The 15,249-nt window shown below is 38.4% G+C and overlaps 1 long non-coding RNA gene across 1 annotated transcript; it reads left to right on the top strand.

Annotated features, from left to right (window-relative positions):
- Nucleotides 1–285: 285 nt before the first annotated feature.
- Nucleotides 286–3,140, top strand: LOC104110304 (uncharacterized). Its single transcript, XR_689418.3, has 3 exons — nucleotides 286–462; nucleotides 1,106–1,160; nucleotides 1,840–3,140. It is a non-coding gene; the product is annotated as an uncharacterized lncRNA (long non-coding RNA).
- Nucleotides 3,141–15,249: the final 12,109 nt, after the last annotated feature.

Here is a 15,249-nt window from a genome sequence, read left to right as displayed (position 1 = left end):
GTTCTAACTACTTGTTGGATGAGATTAGAAGCCGAGTAATTTAGAAAGTCAATGAGAATTTGTTATGATGTTAAAATAACATATACTATGATGTAAATATGCATAATAAACATGATTGGCATAATATAGGTCCTATAATTAGTGGAGAAACGTTGAGGTGCTTTATAAAAGATCTATTGCCATGTAAAGACAAATGTTGCCTCTTCCACCGTCCCCTTAGTCATTACAAATTGATATATATCAAATGTTCAAAGTAAAGGAGGTTATTTAAGAGCTACTGCACGTTATACAATTCATAAAAGCACCATCACAATGAAAAGCTCTTTACAATTGCACCATACGGACAACCCTCTTTAAGCCAACTATCCTGGAATTTTAGTCTTGGTTTGGGGGTTTTGGTTGTAAAGGTGTTGGGAAGGCTTCTCTCCAATTCATCCTATTCCTTTTCTTCAAGTAATTAAGGTAAGAATTCAGAAATCTTTCTAGATCAATTCATCTTCAACTTGGTGAAATTTCATTTTAAGTTCTTCTTGATGTAGAAATAAAAGTACTTGTAGTGTATTTGAGGAGGTTTTGGTTGCATTTAAGGGCTGGAAATATAGTTATAAATATGTATATGTATTGTTGTTCTTATTGTTCACGGTGATATCCTACACTTTTCCATGTATTTGAGGTCATTTAGATCATAGTTTGGTTATTGATGAAGAACTTTTGAAGTATAGGTTGAAAGTCACAATTAAAATTTTCTTTTTTGTGGGAGTGGATTGATGTGTTATTGAAGGAGTTTCATTGTATATATCCAGCTACTTGACATTGTGGTTATGTGGCTGTAGCTGTGGCTCTGTTACGTGAATATGAATTAAGGAAGAGTGTGAATATTGTATACAAGCGTGGATCAGATTGTTTTGGTGTATACTCATGTATATTGATGGATTGAGTTCATAAAGGAATTAATTGAAGTGCCCGTTGTTGTTTTGGTTGCTGATTGTAGGATTTAAGAGAAAGTAAAGGAAATGTTGACCATTTTATTTTAAAATCCGGTTATTGTTTGAGATGCGTGATATACTAGTGCCATCTAAGTCATACATGTATTTCTTTGTTATAGGGTTGGCGCGCTAGTTGTTATAAAGCTTGTTATTGAGCTGCATTGACGACTTGAGGTATGTTAAGGCTATCCTTATTTCCTTTTGGCATCATCCATATGATACAACCAAATGAGCAAACACGCAACTTTCACAAATGACTCTATTATTAGAAGTACTAGGGTTGCCTATGTTATTGATTTCCCATATGTCCTATTATTATATCGTCTGTTCATGGGTCTCAGAAAATATGTAAGTTGATAAAGATTATTTCGTGATATTAACCGAAGGTATATTGATCTTATGACATCCCGTGAGCTCTTATTGACTTACTTCTTTATGTATTGTATTTATTTATATATGTACATTGACCCATGACCAGATGGCATTATATACGCGTATATTTTATGTACATCGAGTATGGAGAAAGGTTACGACGTTATATACACACCACCACTAGATCAATTGGTTTACATTGATCATTTCTCCTATTGAGGCCGAAATGATATGATGCGATGCCCTAAGAGGCTTGATGATGTTATTTACGCATATACCTATGCATGATATGACATTTATACGCATATGCATGACATTATAAATACTTCATGATTCATAGAGCTATTCAAACTTATAGGTTGAATCCTATACTCCATGTTTCTTTCATGTCTTTTGTATACTGTTTTTTATACCTTACATACTTAGTACATTATTCGTACTGATGCCCCTATTGCCTGGGGCCTGCGTTTCTTGCTTGCAGATGCAGGTAGACAGGCTGACGGTCCCCCTTCTTAGGATCCTTGCTCAGCGAGAGTCGGTGTGCTCCATTTGATCTGGTGCTGCTATTGGCTTTTGGTATGATATTTCTGTATGCATAAATGGGTATGATGGGGCCAGTCCCGTCCTTTATACATTGTACCCTCTATTTGAGGTCTGTAGACAGTCATGTATAGTTGGATAGTATGTGTCCTTGCCAGCTCACCCTACCGTATTTCACATGTATATGTATATGTATATATGTCCTTTGGGCATGTTTCCTCATGTATGTTATTCAGAAGATTTAGCAGTTTATTGTTAGATGTTATGCATGACCTACCCTTATTTCATGTCTATATCTTAGACATATGCTTATAGGTGTTCTACAGGTAGGAGTCGGGCACTCAACATGGACCATCATTTTGGGTCTTAACAACTAGAGTCAGTCATCACTGACACTGCATCACATCTCAACAGCGATCTCATGAGGCATATTTGCGAGAAGTTCAGAATCGTTCATCGTAACTCCACAGCCTACAGACCGCAAATGAATGGAGCAGTTTAAGTAGCCAACAAAAATATCAAAAAGATCTTACAAAAGATAGTGGATAATCACAGGCAATGGTACGAAAAGCTATCATACGCTTTATTGGGTTACCCGTCCACCATGAGAACATCTCCCGGAGCAACGCTGTACATGTTGGTATATGGCACCAAAGTTATGATACCCACAGAGGTCGAGATACCATCCTTGAGGGTCATTCAATAAGCCAAGTTAGATGAAGCGGAATGTACATGGGTCTGGCAGGAGCAACTTCTTCTCATTGACAAAACGAGAATGGACACAGTATGCCTGGTGAGCTATATCAAAATAGGATGGAAAGTGCATTCAAAAAGAAGGTGAAACCTTGGGAATTCGCACTGGGGCTGTTGGTTTTGAAGAAATTATTCCCTCATCAAGAAGAAGCCATGGAAAATTTTGCACCAAATTAGCAATCCTCCGATACGGTCAAAGCATATAGTATATATCAAACCATCTGCTCAAGCAAGCAGAGCACCTTGTATATAGCGAGTCTCCGACCCTTCCAATAGGAGCCGTGTATATAGCAAATTGTATGCTCAACCAATTAGAGTGCCCAGTAAAAATTGAGCCATTATCTTTGCCAATCAAAACCCTGTATATAACAAACTGTGCTTCGCCAATTGGAGAATTTTGCACAGATCGCACTGTCACTCTGCCATATTGGAGATTACAAGTTGATAGTTTCAAACTTAGTTACCAACTTTGCCAATCGAAGGACACACCGTCGGATCCCTCCATACGTTCTCTCGAGGGACGCAATTTAGTTTTGCAGTCAAGAGTATCTCTTGGGGAGGCTCTTTATTTCCTTATTTTATCTTGAATATGACATTTATTCATGCAGCATACATCCATTGTTACATTTTCAAGCTAACTACTCCCATCGTGCAGAGATATTTCACATTTCAAGTCAACTACTCCCACCGCGTAGAGATACTCCTATCGTGTGGAAACTCAATGCTCCGACCGCTATGAAACAGTACACAACCCGACTAACAATCAAGTCAATTCAAAGGCCTATCCCCAGCATCCCAAATAATGCTCTAAAGCTCGGAGACTTCGTATTCAAATATCTCGTCGCCCCGATCCCAAATAATGGCTAGTCGGCATCCAGACGTCATAATTCCTGCATTATTTACATCATATCTTAACATATCTGCATTACGATATTTGGATGTGTGTGTATTTTGTTTTTACGGGATCAAGACTCGCAACGTGAAACTTATTCTAAGCAGTAAACCAAGTTACAATGCTATGAGGGACAACAAACTCATAAGAGGGCCAAGGATCAAAACCCAAACTCAAATACGATCAATCGAACTCTAAATCATCAAAGTTTTCAAGTCCCATAACCAAGCTATAATTCAGAGCCATTCTAGTATCACAATCTTCTTGTCTTGAAGTGTCATCATAATACGATACAGGGGCAATTCCTGCAAGCATCCCATTTTCCAAATCATCATTCTAGAATTACATGAGGCCTGATCCTCATTAAAATCCAAGTATGTTGGTGATTCAAAGCCAGAATTTGGCCCCAATTTTCCTAAAGTTTCCCTGAAGCCTTCCTTAACTCTTTCTTTAATCCTACAAGTCATAGTCTTTCCCAAAAACATATGTCATGCTGCAATACAAGCCTAAAGTCGGGAAACAATTGGTGTTGGTTTGATTTCTTTGTCCGAAAACTCTTTTATCGTCTCCTGTCAAGGAGGGGCAACTGTTGACGACCAATGTTCACCCTCCCTTTTAAAATTAATTTATTTAAAATGACTAAACGACCTATATTTCTTCCCTCAACATTAACATTAGAGACCAGCCAGGTTACCCTAACACCCTAACTCATTCCCTCATTGACCAGCCGACCGCTTTCCCCCTTTCCACTATTTTCTCTCAATCTATCAAACCTGACCAACCCAAATCCTTGCAGAAATTCGTGAAAGGACACAAATCAACCATGAAATCAACCTCTTTGCCTCCTGAATCCGTGAATCCTATTGGTTTTTTTCCCATTTCATCATTCAAATTCAAAAAGCCCCAAATCCGAACCTTAGCTAAATAATGAAACTTCAAGTCTTCTAATTTCTCTTGTGCTCTATCAAATCGGATCAAGCATGAATGTTTCTCAAAGTTTCGTCATGATTATTCGAGGTCCATAGGTCAAATACAATGACCTCTGGATATTGAATCTTTTTTCGATGGGTCTTTGCCTTCAACGGTCGACCTTTCTCCTCTCAGGTAAAATCCTCAATGTTTTTCCCCCAGTCTCTTCAATTTTCACTCATCCTTATTGCGTCATTTGGTAGTCGTCACTCTCCACTACCATTTGATTCCTGATTTCTCTTCCTCTCTTTCCGAGTTTCGAGTTTATTTACTGATATGAGTTTAAGCTTTGGGTTCCCAAAAGGCAAAACAATAATCGTGTTTTCTTTGCTTCCCAAATGAAGGTCAATACATATCGACATTCTCTCTCTCTTTAATTTCTTATGTTAAAACATAATTGGCATGTTATCCTCTGCCAATTTTTTATTTTTATGATGTATTATTATTAGTTTATACTTGATCATTATGACACTATATGGATGAACCAACTGTCTCTATAATAGTTTGAAGTTAAATTTATGCTAATTTATTATCTTGTAAACTTAATAATGCTGCAATAAGTTGAACAATTCAAGCAATGTTGGACTTCTGTAGTTAATTAAATAACCTTAATGATTCTTTACACTTGTTCTGATTTCAGACTTTCCATGATATTTTGCTATGGCCTTCATGACCGGGCTACTAATTTTGTCTTAGTGTTACCTGTTGATCTAGATTACGTACTTGAGTCATTTGTTAGGTAAACCTAAGACTATGGTAGTTATGGACACTTAAGGATAAGTACAGTAGTTAAAATACATTAGTTTAGTTGTTTGGGTTGATTTCTCACTTCAAATATGTTATGTGATTCTGTATCTCGTGGAATAACATTGTGAAGGTCTCCTCTTAGCCTCCACATATGTATATCCATGCTTGTGAGTTTAATTGTGTATGTATGTCTTGATATAGCTGAACTAAGTGTTAAATAAGTTTCTGTAGTTAATCTTGCTTGTATTCTATCAGCTGCTGTCAACCTAGTTTAATATATGCCCTAGGTTGTCCTTTAGAACTTGGTTAAAAGTTGCATTTGTTGTATATGTGCATTATATTTTGAAGCTTCTGTAACGAACCTGTTAATTTGATTCTATCCTTTACTATGCTCTCTAGACTTGCAGTCCTTTAAAACTTCTTCTGTAGGTGTCTGAATGTATTCTCTTACGGATTCTGCACTCATTCTTGTTTAAACAGACTTCTTTGTTGTCCCTCATGATTATGCTTGTGCTCTCACATCTCTTAGAACTATAGAAAGCTGGATCTTGTCTATTCTAAATGGATTAATCACATAGAATTTAAGATATAAGTTAAATATTATCACTAAAGGAATTTAAGGGGGACTTCTAATGTTTACCTGCCTTTCTTGAGTACTACACTGCACCTGTATGACTGCCTTAACTCTTAATGAGCCTAGTAAGAATATGTGATTGCTAACCTTTAAAGGGAAAGTAATTATGCCATTAGCTTAAGTTAGGACTAGCCTGCTTGCTTACATAGGTATCTCTGTTGATATTCATTGGAGATTCTAAATGAAGTTGTTAACTCATATGTTGAGAAACCCAAATCCCAATATAGGCCGTGATGGCGCCCAATATCATCGTTAGGCAAGCCATCAAATATATCAACACATTAATAGTTAGTCCAAAATGCATTACGAAATGATTAAAGAAATAAGGATTGAAAGGTTGTTCATTTTCATCAAACTATAGATGTCATTATCTTAAATATTTAAATGTGGCCGAAAAATATAATCCCAAAATCATAACAGAATACAATGACAAGCAAAATCTAAATCCCCAAAACCCGGTGTCACAAGTACATTAACATCTACAAGGGAGTACAACAATAACACAATATCCGTCTAGTATATAAGATAGACAGGATAAAGTAAATAAATATGATGGAGACTTTGTGTGTTGCGGACGTCTATGCGCCAAGACGGCCACTAAATGGCATGTCATATCCTACACAATTAGTGCAAAAGTGTAGCATGAGTATCTAAATCAACGCGTACCCAGTAAGTATCTAGCCTAAATTCGAAGAAGTAGTAACGAGGGGTCGAGATTGACAATTACTAGTGGTTCAATAAATCATGTACAGTAAAAAGTAGACATGTATGAAGCATGACAAGTAAAAAGTGAAAACAGATAGAGGTACATAATACGATCCTCAACTGAACAGTAAACACAAGGTCCTCAAATACAGAAAACTTCCTCAAATAGAATACGTAAAGGTCAACATCAAATCAACGGTTAAATCTCGAGTCAGGAAAAATCATAAGTACGTTGATTCCTTATGAAATATTTCACACGATTCTGCCGAGGCGAGCGGCCCGATAGTAAGGGCACAAATTTCGTCCGTGGCATATGGTCCGAACCCAGTTGAGGCGTTCAGCCAGATCCCATAATAGTGTGCACTTTCGAGGGTCGACTGGCACGAACCATAGATGCATCTTATAATACTGCTGAGGTGAACAGCCCGACCCCTTGATGATATTGCTGAGGCGTTCAACCCGATCCCATAGGAATAATGAAGACTTGATGGGTCACTTGCCCCACTCACGAATATATATGTGAGTTGTGAAATTCAAGAAAATTTCGGACAAATAGGTACAACATGAGAGAAATCCTTAAAGGGTAGTGTAATCTCCACTCCTAATCAAGTAGCTCGCCAAATATCTAAAATCGCAAGTTCGATAATCTATGCAAGTCTAGTCTCGGGAAAATGTAAATTAAAGCAATTAAACAGGCAATAATAACTCAAATATTACAATTAAAGCATGGCATGAGTCTAAGTCTACCCGGACCTAATCAAGAGTTCTAGCATATGCACGGACACTCGTCACCTGATACGTGCGAATCCCCCACAACATGTAGCACCTAGCATATATAATACCTACGGGGTAAATTCCCCCGCACAAGGTTAGACAGGAGAGTTACCTCACTCCGAAATTTGATAACCTGCTCCAACGCCTCTCTAATACCTCAAACCAATTCCAAGCGATCCAAAACTGGCCAAAGAATGTGAAAACCAATCAAAATATACTCAAAACTCGTAATTCAACAATTAGAAATAAATTCCCAATTCCGCACGAATAGTCAACAAACTCAATGCCGGACCCGCTTGCCCGGATTTCCGAAAATTATTGAAAATAAATATTACCCATAACTCATATAGTGTATATCCATACAGCATCCACTTACGTCCATGAATTGATCAACAAATCAAGGATTTACCATTTCTCTACTTTGGGGCTCAAAACTCCAATTTCTACAGTCTAAACACGCATAAAAATGATAACCAATGGAAATAATCATGGTAAAACATCAAAATTAGTTAAGATATTTACCCCCTTGCTAAGACGAGAACGACGCCACGAAAATCACCTCAAACAGAACTCTAGAACTCAAGATATGCTCAAAATACTAAAATCCGCGGTTTCCCCATTTAAAACATAATACGAACCTACTTGAGGCCTCAAATCACACAAACAACATCAAAACCATGAATCACACATCAATTCAAGAGTAATGAACTAATAATATTTTAAACTTTTAAAACTCATATCGAACCATACCAAATCAACCCGTAATGACCTTAAATTTTGCATGTAAGTCCCAAATGAGATAGCGGACCTATACAAACTCCCCGAACCACAATCCGAATCCGATATAACAAAATTCAACTCTCGGTCAAACTAACGCTAAAAAGCATCAAATCAACCTACCGACCTCCAAATACAAATCCTCATTGAAAACTATTCTTCCAAACCAACTCTGATCTTTTCGAAAATCTAATTCGTTTAGACGTGCAAGTCATAATACATGAAATGAAGCTACTCAAGGTCTTAAACTACCGAATGACATGCTAGAGCTCAAAATGATCGGTCGGATCATTACATTCTCCCTCACGTAAACATACGTTCGTCCTCGAACGTGACATGAACCGTTCTAGAGTTTAACATAATCACAGTTTAACACCCTGTGCACCAACCCGTGCCACCACAACCGATATGAGCACATTAGCTTAATCCAGACTGAAGATCTTTCATGCTACCATAACTCACATTACTCAGAACCAAATTCCAACATCCGGAATTATGTACCAGGTCTAATTCTAACATATGCATGCCATATCAATCTCAGTATGTTGTACCAAAACAAGATCACGCACCCATGCTGAATTCATACAATGCATCGCATAATTCATATGCCAATAATAACATCCTCCAACTACAATATTTGTAAATTAACGAACCCGGTACCTGTTATATACCTCATAATACATATTAGCCATGTTCCAACACTCACAAAACTGTAGAAACTCATAACCTCCTGCCAAATCAATAACTCATGGAGTGTCTCCGCTTGGCGAGAACCATTGCCTTATTCTGAACTAATTAGTGATATTTTCCTTCTAATGTACATTATATAAACCTGGTTGTACTAATTCCAGTTCCAAAATCTTGTCTCACCCAGTACAAGTTGTTCGGGCAATAAGCTACCTCAAACACTATCTAAAATCTCATATGACACCGTCAATGCACCAACAAGACAGAACTCAAATATGACCAATAAGGAATAATGAACCGAATATAAGACTATCTGTCTTCTCGCTCGACGAACAAAAATAACCAAACCAATGCTATGAACCTATATCAGAGATGAAAAAGAAAACATACAAAATAAGTATAAGGAATAGTACTTAACATCTCAGTGTTGCGGCGTGCATCCCGATCTAAAAATCTGACCCGCGACGGCGTGCCTCCGATCCACACATAACAATCAATAAGGAAATACTCATCGATCAAAAATGCTCATACCCACGAAATGCCTAAATATCGACCAGAAGCATGCCAAATGCATAAACACAACCCTGGGCAGACATATAGCGCAATGCGCTATAAATGCCAAGCACGACTAACGTTAAATAAATGACCTGCATCTCGAGAGCCATTTTGCTCACGTAACACCACAGTTTACACAGTATCACAGCACACGTGTGAATAATCAAGCTGACTTACAACCCACATAGCATAAGGAGTAACACCTGAAATAGGCGAAGGCAAGAATATCATCCACTACAGCCGAAAACCCATCCATAAGCAATACTATACTGAGTAAGCATATATGATCTGGTATAGAATATACATTTACAGTAGACCTATCCACATACCTCAAATTAGATTTTGATCATCCCCAGATGGGTCTATAACCTCCCAAATACCCACCATGACCCTATCCATGACACACACAATAACCGTCAAATCAAGAACAAACTTCCACAGTCTGCAACCAAAGGGTTAAAGTGCCTCTCAAACATAAACTCTCCCATCATCAATAGTACTAGAATCTCCATACCTGATTTCAATCAATACCACATAAATGGATGACACGTCGAACTTATACAATCATTCAGTGGGAGATACTCCCACGACCTTCTGTGCCAGGTAGAAAAATGTTCGCATCCATAGCTACCAGCTATAGAATTGTTGTAATGCAAATCAAGAATCCATAAAATCAATACATAATGACTCTTTCACATAACACAATTCTCAGACGACACAAAAATAGTGCCAACATACTCTAAATATATGAAATGTAATGACCCGGCCGATCGTTTTGACTATTGCAATCCCGTTCCCCCATTTACTGCTCAAATTGTCAATTCCAGTTGTTATTTGGCTTGCCGGGGTAATTGATTTGGGTTCGGTGAGGTTTTGAAATGATTTGGAGCCTAAGTTCCAAGGTTTAGAATTTAAGTTGAAAAGTTTTACCGGATGCTAACTTATGTGTAACGACCTCAGAGAAATTTTGCTAAGGAAATTAAGTTTTGGTGGTGCCGAGGTAGATCAATTATTACAAAGATTATAGAAATTTCTCGCGGCGAGCTTGCGAGCCACGGCTCAAACTTTTTGGGTTGAACAATGTACCGAAGTTTAAAGGAAACTTTTGTCGGAAAATGGTCATTTCTGCGACCACTATGCGGTCGCAGAATCACTCTTCGGACCGTAAAATGGTCACAAAGTGGAGCAGGAGGAGGGCAAGATTTGAGAAAAATCTGCGGTGTACTATGCGACCACAGACCTATTTTGCGGTGAATTATGCGACCGCAAAACAAGTATGCGGACCGCATAATGACCGCATAATAGGTCAGTAACGCCCAGATTTGGAGGCCAAATTATGCGGCCAGTATGCGGACCGCATACCTGTTATGCGATCGCATAATTGCGTCAGAGCTTCCATTCTTTCTAATTTTCGACCAGACCCAACTTCGATTTATAGCCCTTGAAGCTCATTTTTGAGCAAAAATCTTATATTTTAGAGAGAGGTGAGAGCATTTTAGAGAGAGAAAGTGAAGACTTAGTCATTTATCCATCAATTCTTGTTCAAGGTTTGAAGATTTCACAAGGATCTTGCTAGGGCTTCAAAGAGGTAAGAATTTCTTTCCCTAATCCTTCAATTTCGGGTTTGGAGTAAAAATGGGTGATTAATAGTATGATTCTTGGGTGTAGAGTATTATGTATACATACCAATAAGGTTGTGGAAAGATTGTTAAGTTTAAATGGGTAAGGATTGGGTTGAAAATGGTAGAAATCTTCATAGACTTTAATTGAAGATTTGAGGGTCGAGTTGGTGTCGGATTTTGGTGAAATTTGTATAGTTTGACTCATGGTTGGATGGATGTTCATATTCTATAACTTTGTCGGGTTCCGAGATGTGGGCCCTATGGTCGATTTTTGAGTTAATTTCAGATTTTATTGGAAAATTTAGTATTTCCTTATGGAATTAATTACAATAATTTGTATTGACTGAATCAAATTAATTGTGGCTAGATACGAGGCTTTCAGAGACCAATTCTCGTGGCAAGGGCATAGTGGAATAAATAATTACACGGGTTGAGGTAAGTAACAGTTTTAAATCTGGTCCTCAGGGTATTAAACCCCGGATTTTGGTATCATGAAATTATTTTGGAGGTGACGCACATGCTACGTGATGAGCGTGTGGGCGCGTGCCGAGGGGATTGCGACTTGGTCCGTCCCGAAAAATTGTAAAGTTGAATAATTTTTTGTTAGCAATCTGCCCTCTATGTGTTGATAAAATTTGACTGTAAATCACGTTAGAAATCATGCTTAGGCTATGTGATAGTACTCTTGGGACCCACATAGGTCGTGTACTTGTTAAATTGCCTACTAAAAGCTATATTTACTCAGTCTCAGTTTTTACTTGCACATTTTATCTCAGTCTATGTTATTATTATTGATACATCATATCATTGTTGTTTGGGCTGATTAATGATTATTGAGAGCCCGAGAAACTGGAGAAATTTATGACTAAGGGAGGCTGAGGGCCTAATTGTGAGGATATTTTATGGATCGGGGCTGCCCGCCTGCAGCAGGCCTTATTGGCTTATTATTGCAAGTGAGTTGGCCGTGCGGATCCATATATTATTATTGCACGTGAGTTGGTCGTGCAGCACGTGAGTTGGTCGTGCGAATCCAGATACTTATATTATGGCACGTGAGTTGTCTGTGCTTATAACGCTTGGGCTGTAGGAGACCCCTATGAGTCTGTACACCCCCAGTGAGCGCGGGTACCCATTGAGAGTGATTGATGAGGGCTGGGAGCCCAGAGAGTGATGAGGGCTGGGAGCCTAGAGAGTGATTGTTGTCCTAAGAGGTGGTACTTGATTTCTATTTGTTGTTGCACTTAGTTACTATCTGTCATTGTTGTGAAATATCTGAAAGATTGTTGATATACGGATTACATGAACATGAACTGTATAAAAATTGATTTGACATTAAACTGCCAGATTTGATAGCATGTTTATTCTTTGCTGGAAATGAACCATAATTGTGTAGCTCGTTACTATCTTCAGTTCCTTATTTATTATTGTTACTTGCTGAGTTGGTTGTACACATACTACACCCTGCACTTCGTGTGCAGATCCAGGTGTTCCTGGACATAGCAGGTGTTGATCATTTCGCGCAGTTGATTTTTAGGAGATTTTGAGGTAGCTGCCGTGTTCCGCACAGCTTGTCTCTCCTTCCCTATCTCTGTATTACTGTATTTTGGTCTTAGACTATTGCAGACCGTACTTTTCTAGATTTGTATTCATATTACATGCTCACGTACTCAGTGACACCAGGTTTTTGGTGTATTGTATCGGATTTTGCTAGATTTTGGTATTGTGTTAAATGTTACGTTTTTAAATTAAAACGAAATCGTAGGTTATTGATGTTGTCGGCTTGCCTAGTACTGAGATAGGCGCCATCACGACATGTTAGGATTTTGGGTCGTGACATGAAATCTCTCCCCAGCTCGTGACATTCCTATCAAAACTGGATCACAACCTTGATCCTCAAATTCCATTTCCATACTGCTCACTGCACTTATCATGCTACTACGTGAGAGTACAAGAATTTCATCATAACGTATGAACCACCAGTAGAATAAACACTTCATCGGCCAAAAACTTTAACTTAACTCATTTTAGAAGAAGAATCGCAACACACAACCAACTTGCCGTAGCCGCAAGAGACATAGAACTCAAGTCGTGTTCTAAACTTCCATAACCCTTTCGGGACACATTTATACATAATCAAAACCATCATAATCAAATACCTCCAAATCAATCAAATTATAGAGGTTGTCAAGCCCACACGTACAGTCAAGAAAGACCTGTATTGCCTTACCACACCAAATGAACCATTCACTTCCTTAACCACGCCGATCCAAACCACAACTATACTGACTCAGCTTCTTCCGATTTGTTCTTCACTTGCCTGTAGAAGCAATACCTCTATTCAATCACATAACAGATCCCAATTAACACTCATCCTGAATGACTCAAACCACGAGACCACGCCATTTCAGTACCCATAGGCCATTTCATACCCTCCTCATACAGTCTATAGTATCTCCAACTGATACACATACACTGATCAGATCTTCTACGAATCCAAAGATATTTCTCCCATTTTTCTGACATAGCACCACAGACCTGTTGATACCATATAAATGCTCCAAGTACCCTTCACACTATACAACAAAACCCAATACTCAGCCACATAACAAACCTGAAAATCCTTAAGCACCATACCCAAAATCTGGAATCAACTAAAACCATTATTAAGAGTCGTCCACTCTAGTCCAATCCCAATTATATAACCAAACCACTAGTGCTCCATTAGTACCTGGGCACTCCAATGAAGCAACCAGATGAATACATTTCATTTTAAATTACATCCATCAAATCCCCTGCTCAAATTACCCATGATATTTTTTTCCCTTAGTAATAAATAATCCACCAATGTATTGATTACCCGAAATTGCAAAGGCACGTCACCGTGTGCCCCACTCATAGATGGTAGGCTCCCCCACTTAGCTTTAAGCCATTATCACTTAAATCCAGAAACCACAGTGATTCATCCTACTCAATTACCATGATCTCACCCCGTTGCTCAACCAAATTTCTCATATGTTCTTATTTCACTAATCATAACACATCCTGAATTATTAGCCACAATCTTGCACTCGACCTTCTGTAGTCATACCATCTTCTTCAATCGATCCAAGCTTACATCGCAGTACATGCATCACATTGGGTAGAAGGAAAAACTTTTATAGGATCTTCATCAGGAGTCATGCAGCCCCTAACCTTCTCACAGGAGATAGCCTACCTGTGTAACCTCATACGGATATCTTTCAATGGCATAGTCATAGCCACGTCCATTATGAAATCATCTGATTCTCCTAGGTCCACACTCATCCGCCAGCTGCAAGAGTCAGTTCATCCTATTAGCATCAATTGAAGGTCCAACAATATGTTCCAAAACTCAAAGTCATATTGCATCCCAAAACGATAATCAAGCTTACAAATCCCTCTATATTCCAAGTAAACTCTTCCCATCACATTCAAACTTCCTAAGCAAACTAATCTATCTCCGATGCTTGTACTTGACCTGCTAACAACACATCTACCGTGAGACATAACCCTACATGTCCTTCCTTATCCTTCGCTACTAAAATACTACCTCAAATCATAATCCATCTTTGTAGCATGTGAAGTAATGAATTGTCACCAACTCTAAGCCTCCATAAAGATCATCTTTATTGAGCCACCAACAAACACCAATTCGACCTTGAAGCTGCCACATACTGCCATTTTTAATACTCGCTTCTTAGGTACCATTTCATAATACCCCGCTCCGAAGGCAAACCAATGAAGACCATCACACCGACGATCCTAAATGAGTTCAAACAAAGATGACAAAACCATATTACAAACAAGAATTCCACCAAGTTCGAAAATATCTAATCTTGCCACTTCGTCAACCAAAGCATGAACATCCATAGTCCAATTCCCTCTTTTCCACTGGAATTAAATGCTGAATCTCCAAACCATGAATCGAGAAGTTATCATCTTGGGACATTGACTGTCGCAACACATAAATAAACACCCCACCTTTCACACCATCAGTACGTGATAACAACGTATAAACATTATACTACACTATGAATAGACTCAAAACCATAGGCAACTCTAACACTGGTTTGAAACAACAGAACATCCCTCCACAAGACGACGATAATAGTCCACCTGAATACATATGGAAAAATATCCTGCACCACATTTGCAGCACCACTATAACTCCTCGACACCCAATTGATAACAGGTGATCAACATCATACAAGAATGAGT

The sequence above is a fragment of the Nicotiana tomentosiformis genome, chromosome 8 (genome assembly GCF_000390325.3).
Source record: "Nicotiana tomentosiformis chromosome 8, ASM39032v3, whole genome shotgun sequence".
Classification (NCBI taxonomy): Eukaryota; Viridiplantae; Streptophyta; class Magnoliopsida; order Solanales; family Solanaceae; genus Nicotiana; species Nicotiana tomentosiformis.
The sequence above is the reverse complement of the archived record's forward strand: the minus strand, read 5'-3'. Positions and strand labels throughout refer to the sequence as shown.